This window comes from Coturnix japonica, chromosome 5 (assembly GCF_001577835.2).
Source record: "Coturnix japonica isolate 7356 chromosome 5, Coturnix japonica 2.1, whole genome shotgun sequence".
Classification (NCBI taxonomy): domain Eukaryota; kingdom Metazoa; phylum Chordata; class Aves; order Galliformes; family Phasianidae; genus Coturnix; species Coturnix japonica.
This window is the reverse complement of record NC_029520.1, coordinates 32,440,078-32,450,244: the sequence shown is the minus strand read 5'-3', so window position 1 is coordinate 32,450,244 and position 10,167 is coordinate 32,440,078. Positions and strand designations below refer to the sequence as shown.

Genomic DNA, 10,167 nt, shown 5'->3' with positions numbered 1-10,167 from the left:
GGCTTAAAACCATTAAAAACTCAGAAAAACTCAGTTCTTTGTCACGCTTTGTGTACTTTGTCAGAGGGATTTTTCAGATGGAGATTTTGTTGCATGAAGTAATAAAACCATGCATTGTGGTCACAAAGATTAGTTGTTAGACCTGTTTATGCACACAGCCATCCAACCACTGTTATTTGCATCCATATAAACAGAAGCTATGTTAAAGTCTGGCTGAAAATCAAGCCCATTGTGTTCTGCCTAGAAGGCTTCAGCAGATGGGAGCCATATAAATAAAATGTGGTGTCGTTATTAACTGGCCTAGCAGTTTGGTGCATTTCTAACAATGATTACTTGAAATGATATGATGACTGTTCTATCTTGAAGAGTGAGTTTATCTTTCACACTGGACTGAGACATTTAAAAGCAAAATACACAGTCCTTCCTCTCCAGGGGCAATGATGGTGTGAATCCTATTGTTTCCTGCAGTGCATGAAAAAGGGAGCTGCTGCACAGGTTGGATTAACTTCAGTGCCAATTGTATTAGCAAATTCATGTTACAAATCTGTAGAGCTGCTTTAGTTTACCTCTGTCCTGATTTGGCACCTATTTATGCCTAGCCCCAATAAAAATAGACTGTGCTTTGCGTTTTTGTAATAAGGATATAGCTAATTTAAACAAAGCAAACTTTATTTGACAGCGATCTTACTTTTACAGCATCATTGCGTCCTACCTCAGAACAAAATACAGACTTGTACACACTGTACACCAAAAACATTTGGCTGTGGAAAAAAATCAAGCTGATCCTATACATGTGAACCCAGTGAGCAGATAAATAATTCAGTTTCCTCAGTGTGATTTGTGTTTCTTGGCCAGCGCTAAAAGTGCCAGTAAAGAATGGCCTCACAGTCTTTTCCTGGAATGGCCCACGGTGACCAGCCCTTTAAATCAGGGAGAGACAACAACCCACACCTTCAAAATAGCTGATTTTTATTTTACTCATGTTTGACAACACGTTCTTGCTCTTCACATTCCCCTCTCCGTCCCACTGTCAGGAATGAAAACACCTGCTTTTTTTAACCCATCTCATAACCTGGGTGTGGTTGCTCTTCTTCCTTGTTTGAGCAAAGGTGATGCTTCCCAGCACTGATGAGATCCTGCTTGGAGCTGAGCCCAGCTCCACCATTTCAGCAGCTGAATTCACTTTCTGTAAGATTACCCAGTTCACTTTGGTTGAAAAAATCCTCTTGTCAAAATGCAGATTGAGAAAGTGAGACTCAAAGGCTGGCAGGCTGCAGGAAAGTCCCAATATTGCATGAGTTACTTTTACCTCAGTGTCACTGGCTTTTGCTGTATCTGGAAGTATGACACTTAGAAATTTACAGAAGTCTCATTTTGAGTTAGAAAACATCTTAACAGTACAGGTGAGTTGTCAAGTGATGACTACAAAGTAAATAATGGCAATGTGAGTGCAGGGAGAAGATGCTACTGAAGGTGGGCAAGAAAAGCATCATCTCAAGAAGAGCCAACTCTAGCTCTGCTGTTCCTGTATATTCCTCTGGAGATTGTAACTAGTAGATGGGGGAAAAAACCTCAAGTTTAGGGACTTCAGAATGGAAACCAACCTCAACCAAACTGTGACTGCTTAAATGCATGTCTTTTAGCCTGCATCTTGATTGGCTTTTATCTTTTCTTTTTTAATTTTTATTTTTTCCCAACAGTGCCTTAGACATAGAACCGGAAAAAGACTAGTGCTTCACTGCTAACAAGAAAGTGGAGACGACTCACTGCTACTAAAGGTGAGTTATGTAGAGTAATTATATTTTAGTGGATCTGTTTATGAGTTACTTTCCCAGACACAGAGATATTAAAACTCATCCTCATAGTCCTGCCTGTCATCTCCTCCAAGGCTGTAGAAACTGAGCCTGCCACACTGTTAGCACTGCCACTGGCCTTGGCACACACAAAACATTGCTTGCGTGGGCACCCACAAGCACATACGCACAGACACACACCTGGACTACCGAGGTGATGAATATTTTTATGACATTATTTTTATGATAATCTGTTTCAGTGGTTAATTTAGTTTAGGGCACTGATTTATAACAAGTTTATAGATCTTTTTTACTATTCTTTGTTGAATTATAGAGGTGGCATGTGTGAAATGGAAGTACTTGGCCTATTGTTCTGCTCCTCACGCAACCAGTGTAGTTGAGACAATAAAAAGATCTATAAAATTAATATATACAGAGAGAAAGGGACAGAGACAGAGAGAATATGTAATGCTTTAGAGTCTGATAGCACGTTTATCTTTTCCAGAGAGGTTAAGACTCAGAATTTACTTGTGGAAATACCAAGCAGATCTTAACCTCTTTTGTGGATAGAAACTAATTCTAAGCATTCGTACTATGATCTCCTCTGTTTATTTATTTATAATTCCAATTTTCATGAGGTAATTTTAAAATAATTTTTAGGCTAGAATTATATTGTTTTGCTATCTGTCTGGAAGTAGATCACCTGTTGCTGAAGGTTCCCTGGTCTGGAATTTGTAGGCTGACTCTATAGAGACATAACTGCACTAAAATTTCAACCCCTGACTTTTTTTTATACCAGTACATTTTATCTTATTTAAATACAAACACATGTGAATGGATACACTATAATACACCCATATTGATACATCTTTCAGTAAATTCAATACATCCTCACACATATTTACTATAATATCATTTTTTTTTTAATCTCATTGTTGCTATACTTTGATCGGTTTGTAAAACTAACTACACAGCTGCCACAGCTTCCTGTTGTACCTCCCCTGAGGCTTTTACTGCTAAATCAGAACATTGGAAAGTGATGTGTTCAAGGTCTGGTACCTCAGTCCTAGAAGATGCTTGTGGCCTTTCTACTATCTGTATCCAAATGAGTAGGAAATGTGTTTTTTTTTTCTTCAGAATTTTCTTTAGCTGTTATCCTGCATGCCAGTGAGATTAAACACCAAAACATTACAAGTCCTGTGCTTTGTACCATTAATGCAGTTCCTTTAACAGACAGTTTCTCAGAAAGAATGTTTTATTTTATTCTAATTTTTAAAATCTTTTTTCTTTAAGTAACTTCTTGTTCTGGGGATGCAAAATGAAGAGGTGCACTCACATCACCTAAGGATGTATATTCATTCTTTGTTTTGTATCTGAACCTACTGTCAGCAATTACTTTATGTATATCTCCTGTTGAATGACAGTCAATGGTAAGGCTTGTGATGCCTTCCAGCTGATAGTCAGGAATTAAAGGATACTGAACCAATTAACAAGTGCCTTGCATCCAGTCATTAGGTTTGTAGACCATGCATTATCACATGATGCAAATAACTAAAAGTTGGGCAGGATCAATTATCAGTAGGTTGGGGACTCACCCTGTCACAGAGCCTATAGTAAATAGCATAAGGACCTTTTGGTTGGAGAAAGGATGTACACTGAGTCTTCAGTGTTCTTGGAAGAGGGGGTAGATAGTCTCTTACAACTTCTTCAAGTGTTAATAGAAGCTACACTGCTGAGAGTACTCCAGCTTTAAAAGAGATACGTCCAGCTGCATTGAGGACCCACAGTCTCTTTGTGGGATATGTGCTTTAGCATTGCTTATGTGTCTCCTGAACCCTTTCACCACAGGAATGTAAGTTTAAACTGTGTCTTGAATTGACTATTAGAAGAACTTGTCAGGAAAGATGGACAGGCTTACTATTAGCTGAGATTTTTAAACTATTGTGTGTCTTTCTAAATGGCATGTAGTAGTCTTTCCTCTTTTACTACCTTTCTTGTGGCTGAAAGTGGTCACAACTATTTTTTTCATGCTGTAGGAAGTTTTTGTTTATGTGATAGGAGGAAGTTGATGGAAGATGAATCAGTTTCCCTGTCTATTATGTAAAGCAGTTAAAAATATCTATTAGCCTAAAGAACACTCATTTGGGTCCCTTTTTAGACAGTTCATTCGGTAAAGCACTTGGTCTGCAGAGAAGCAGACAAATGCTAATCAGTGGTCTTCTGTAATCCCTTAACAGTGGAGCTTGGAAAGGTGATAGTTATTTTCATTTTGCTTCTGGCATTTGTCCTTTAATGTCTTTGATGTGGGTAGCTGCCTATCTCACCTGAGCCTTAACCAGCTACAATAAGGTCTGCTGAGAGCCTTCCCTCTGGCTAGGTCAGGAGCTTATTTACAATGGAGTCCATCAGCTTCATGATGACTAATTGTACTATGATAATGAATGCTGTGAGTCAATCACTGCCCACTTATGTAGAAAAACACAAACTGTTTATACATGTCTGAATTATATTGGAGGTTTCCTTTTCTCACCTATTGCAACTTATTTCTGGTGTTCACAGCACGTTTCTTCCACACAGACCCATTTTGCAGATGAAATTCGTGCCCATCATTTGAAATTTCTCTGTTCTCTTCTCTGTAGAATTCTTTGCAGGAGCCTTTTGACAACCAGTTTGGGTCTGTAAGGGGCAAATAACATGAAACATGTTTCTAATGAGCAATAATTACAGGTTTAAATAGTTGGCCCAATCAGTGTTCAGTGATTTCATTATTAGATGGCACTGTAATTTATGCTAATCCTGATAACGGTTCCGGATGAGAGAGGTCCAGACATAGGCGATTGCACTGCAATTATTTACACCCTGTATTTCTGAAACAATAGATATGGTAATTTGGAAATCAGATGACTATGATTTCATTTATTCTGGTAGGAAACACATGTAACAAGTTGTGTCAACAACTATAAAATTAAATAGGATTATTTGATTTTTAATTCTAGGTTTATTCCTTGTTAGCTTACTCTGCCCTAAAAGACCGACAAATTGAAGCAGTCACAAGAGGGGGAAAGGGAGGATTTTTTTTTTAAGAGAACACAATTTTTTTTTAATGTTTTACTACTTTACTACTTTTTAGTAAAGCTTGCAATTGGTTATAGGCTCCCAGTGCAAGCAAAAGTTGGGAATGAACCTAATGAGTTTGCTGTCTAGATATCAGCATTGTCATTACTGCAAAAAAAGTCCAAAAAAACCCAAAACCTCCTCCAACCATTTCTCAGTGATGGAATTCTTGTATCTCCTAGTCCCCCTGTGCTCTTGGGCAAGTAGACTATCAGTAAATTGTGAATTTTCAAATTAAAATCTATTGCTTCAGTGAGTGGCAGGGAATCCTGAATCAAGAAAGTATGGCAGACGACAGTGCTCAGGGGGAAACTGCATAAAAGGTCTGGTTTGCAATGGCTGTTTTTTCCTGGGGACTTGCAGCTGAGGAATTGCATTGTGTGAGCAGCATTATTCCCATCTAGAAATGACACTTGTGACAAGATTTACCCCTCATTGCAGTCGTGTCCCATAGCGCAAGTTTAGACATGGTAACTGACTGCTAAATGGCAAAACTATCAATAGAAATCTTAGAGGATAGAATGTATTAAATAATGGGCAGCCCCCAGAAACTGAAGTGCCAAGACTCCTTCATATCCTTCTCTGCATGTCTTTCCTCTTACAAGCAGATGTAAGTTGGAGCTGCCTCCTCTCTTCATATTAACCCTAAATGTTTATAATGAATGAGTGTTCCCATAAACCTATATCTAAGCTACATGTGCAGAAGGGAGTATACCACAAAGGCCTCAGGCAAAAGAAAGGGAGGTTGTAATGCTGTCATTTTGTTGAAGACAGGGAAAGCTCTTAGCTGGAGCACCTGCACCAGGTCTCAGCTTCATTCCTCAGCACTTCAGTCATGACAAAGAAGTCAATTAGACTGTTCATGTGTTTAAAGTTAAGCCTATCCTACGTGCTTTGCTGAACTGGAAGATCAGGTCTTTGGTATGACTAAGTGGGATAATAGGCTGTTGATTGTTAGAAGTTCCTGGAACAATCAGAACTCTAGTTTCCTCTGCCAAAACATTATTAACTCTAATTAGGACAAAGAAAATCACTAAATTCCCATTCACTCCATCTCTCATCCATATCTCCTCTGGTGAGCACGTACAGACTTTTATAAATAGAAGTTTCAAGTTTGGAATTCCTGTTGGAGGGAATAAATGTGTACATTTTCTAGCAAGAAAATTTTTTTCCAAAACACAGTCTGGACACTGGAGACCAGCATGTATATACTATATTTCCTTTTTTTTTTTTGATAGCTGGGAGTTTCCTACTGTATCTGCACTAGAAGGAATAAAGGGAGGCATGCAAATACCTTCTCCTTGAGAAGTTTGCATATATAAATGCTGGCATCTGAGAAATTTACTTCCAGATTTGCATAGAAATAAGCAGAACTTTTGAGAACTTCTGAGTGGCTGACTGCCAATGTTGTCACTTAGATGTCTCCGTTCCCTTTGTAGATTTATGCCCAGTTCTCTCTATCTTGTGTAAGGAGCAAGGTGAACCTCATCTGGGTGCCATGCTGAAGAGGCATTCCTGGGAAGTTCCTGGAGAAAAGTTGGTTTCATGAATGCTGACTGTCTGAATGGGAAACGACCCCTGAACAATTTAGGGTAATATTCATATTTGACATCGCACTACCATGGAAGCTTGAAAAATCTTATCCAGAGGCTATGTTAAATCTTATGTGAACTGCTCAAGAAGTTTGAGTTCAGATGCCTTGCAAGAGAGGCTCTCACTGTGGTTTTGGTACCTGCTGCTTTTGACATATTTGGAATTGTTGAAAACAGACAGTCTTTGTAGTATTTTCATTTTTGTTTCTGGTCAGAGCCTGACCTGGAAGGAAGCAAGTAGAGAAACTGCAAAACAACATAAAGAAGCTATTAAACCTTCTTTCCTTGGCTTTTTAGATCTATTCTGTTCTTTTGTAGCTTTGGGCAGGTGAAGTTCCTGGTTACTTCTCTCTCTGTATGAAGAAATTTACCAATGTTTACTAAAATATGAATGGCTTTAAAAAAAAAAAAAAAAGACTATTGTACAGTATGCTGTCACTATTGGGATGATAGCTGTTTAAAACAGACTTCAGTGCAATCAACCTGTTTTTGGCTTCATATACAGCCTGTTAATAAACCAGCTTTGATTTGCACTGTATCTCACTATGTTTAGAAAAGGAACAATCCAGTGTCTTGAAATCTTCCAGGAAAATTACTTCATTTAGAAGCTTGTTTTACAAATATAGATGTTAATTCCAAAGAATTGAATCTTCACTTCATAGGAAAATACCTTGTGTTTATCTTCTGGAATTAGTGGACATAAAACAGTCAGTGCTGGGAGCCTACAGGATGCGACTTTAAGTGAAGAAACATGCTTTCATCATGGTTAAGATAAACAAAGACCTAACTTGAGGAAGCATGTCCTCTGGTTGGAGCTCATTCTGGAGTTGCTTTCTGTGGAAGTTATAAATTGCTTTGTTGCTGTGTAATATGAAAAGTTTTTCGAAATGTTGTTGTTGAGCTATTGATATTTAAGATCACCTCATTAATCTTCTCGGGGAGTAACAAAGTTATCTCAGTTCATGGGCTGACTTCCTAAAGTGGTTAATAATAAAATAGATAGCAGAGAAGTAGTAACGTTTTTTAAAAAAACATGGCATTAGTGAACCTTTGGACATGATTAAAGATCGATTTGAAAGGCCTAGATACATCATATAAAACGGTTTTATAATGTTGGGGAAATGATCTAGTCAAGGGTCAAATGTACAGTGTGGAGAATAGAAAAGAAACAGAGAATGCTGAGCAGTGGTGAGCTTCATGAAGAAAGGACTGTACAAAAATGTAAGGAGTAGGTTTCTGTTTTTGTATGCACTTGGAAAACTGAGATGAAAAGCAGGATTAGGTCGGCCTCTTGCAGCTGTGAGTAAAAATCTTAAAAGCAAACTACTTTCTTAGAAGAAAAGGTACAGTACTGACCCTTACTGTCTCTGTGATTTATGTGAACTCTTGCAGGAAAGAGCTGCGAAAGAGAAGCAGCTCAAGGCAATCAGAGCTTCTGCAAACAGAAGGAGGCAAGACAGTTGCCAGGGTTAGAAAGAGAAGACAGTCTCACCTACAGGGAGGCACTGGAGACAGTCAAGAGGCTCTGCAAAAGCTGTGAAACACTAGCCAAGAATTGGGTGTATATGTGGATATTTAGATGTCTTTGAGAGCTTATGGTGAGGTTTCAAAATGAGAAATACATTAAGAATTGAATGAAGTGTTTTGCTTTTTACCTTGAATGCCTGTGCACACCAGGAAATAGTAACAATGAGAAACCTTGTGAATGAGATTATTGTGCAAAGAGGAAATCTGTGTCCCTTAGAGTCGTGCTCTCAGAAATGACTGGAATTGAACTGAACTTAAAAGGCTTTCTTAAATCACTGGAATAGCGTTGTGCATTGCATTTCTTGTTGTTCTGAATGATTGGAAATATCCATATTTCCTCTTGTAGTATTCAAAAATGACTAATGAGAATTCAGAATATGGACATGTAAATGAATACTCAAGTGCCAGTCAAAAAAACTGCATATTTCCTTTTTTGGAGGGTGAACTTTTTGATCACCCTAAAAGAAGAAAGACAGATAACTCTATGCTAAAATGCAATCTAAAATGGTGGTGATGGGAGGAAAACTGTGGGAAAACTGTGGAAACTGTAGGTTTTGTTTGATCATTTTCCAGGAGATCTGCTATGTTTGAAAGGATGTCTGAGTATCCATGTAGCCACATCAGGATCTGCCCTGCCCCTGTTTTGGGGCAGACTTAAGGGAGGCTGCCCAACACTCAGATGCCAGGATTGGCACCGGCAGCCATTGTATAGGATGATTTGAGGAATGTGTGGCAAAAAAAGTCTGCAGTACAATTTGTGGATCTGCTTTTAGCATTGTTCAACCTGGCAACTCTGCTTAGTTCCATTGGCATCAGCTAGTGTTTTTCCGTAATATGCCATTTGTGTCAGAGTACATTTGATCTTTATATTCAAATTAATTTGTTAGATTAATATGTTTTGTTGAATGCACTATTGGAAATGAAGAAAATAATCTGCTGTATGGAGTACATGGACAGTGTTTTTAGGGTGAGACCAAATCAAAATTATTATAATAAATTCAGTGCAGGATTGGTTTTCTTTCTCTTCTGTAGTGGACTTGAAAACCTTTTTGATGTGGTACATATTTGCTGAATGGATTTTTTTTCTTTCCTGATGCTTCCAGCTTTTATAGTACTGTGTAATATATTTATCCTGTATCTTTGACTGTGAGTTCTGTCTTCTTTAAATCTGATTCTTATTGCCATCACAATCTTATTTAGACTGGAGACCTTTAGAGCAAGAAGCATCTCTTCATCAGACATTACTTTTGGAGCAACTTATGTAATAAGTAGTAACAGCAGTGTTCATTTAACCACCATTGCTACCTTTAGGAGCAATTAGAATACATGGCTGGATAAACTAAATCCTAGCTCTGGGCAACCACAAGATGCCATAGTTGAGGCGAGAGGAGTTGCATAGTAAAAATTAATATGTGAGACACCTGCCATGGGGGAGGAAATGGGAAATATGTTGCCAGTGTAGGAGTTGAAACATTTATGAATATTGCGTAAATAACAAGAGAAAATGAAGGTGTGGGATAGGATTAGAATAAGTAAATGCAGTACTGTGTTTGTAAATGTCATACAAATAAATGTTAGCAATTGATTTTAGTTTGAGACTTCATTCCTTTTAAAGAGAGAATGATCATGTATTTCATGTTGTTTTAATCACAGATTTAGGGCAATTCAGCAGGCACTTATGCATATCTTCTCAAAGTGAGAAATGTATTCCTTTTGTGATGTTATTTTCTCCTTGTCTTTGGGAGCACTGATATAGGTTCAAAGCATAGACTGGCTCACAAGCATTAGACCACTGCAATCTTAAAAATAATTTAATTTTAATATGACTTAATTTTTAAGATGTACTTAATGGCTCAGAATAAGTAATAAAATCTGAAGTATTTAATTTCTTTATTTCAGCATTTAATGGGGACTAGTTTTGTAAAGATAAAGGCTTGTGCACTTCATTACAAAAATAAAACCCTGCAATTAGCATTAATTATCCTTTTTTAGATAGGTCTTTGGGAAAAAGCCAAGTATTAACTGAGAAGGACTGACACAGCTTCTTCTTCTCTGGGGTTGCCTCAGGTCAACAGAGAGAGAGATTCTGCTGTGTGGTGTGGGACTCACTTTATTATTGTGGATATACTGTAGTTAAGAAA

General features: G+C 37.8%; 1 long non-coding RNA gene across 1 annotated transcript; it reads left to right on the top strand.

Moving 5' to 3' along the window:
• The first annotated feature begins 1,263 nt into the window (after positions 1-1,263).
• Positions 1,264-9,521, top strand: LOC107315051. The gene is made up of 3 exons (XR_001555770.2): positions 1,264-1,403; positions 1,701-1,778; positions 6,347-9,521. It is a non-coding gene; the product is annotated as an uncharacterized LOC107315051 (long non-coding RNA).
• The last annotated feature ends 646 nt before the right edge of the window (positions 9,522-10,167 follow it).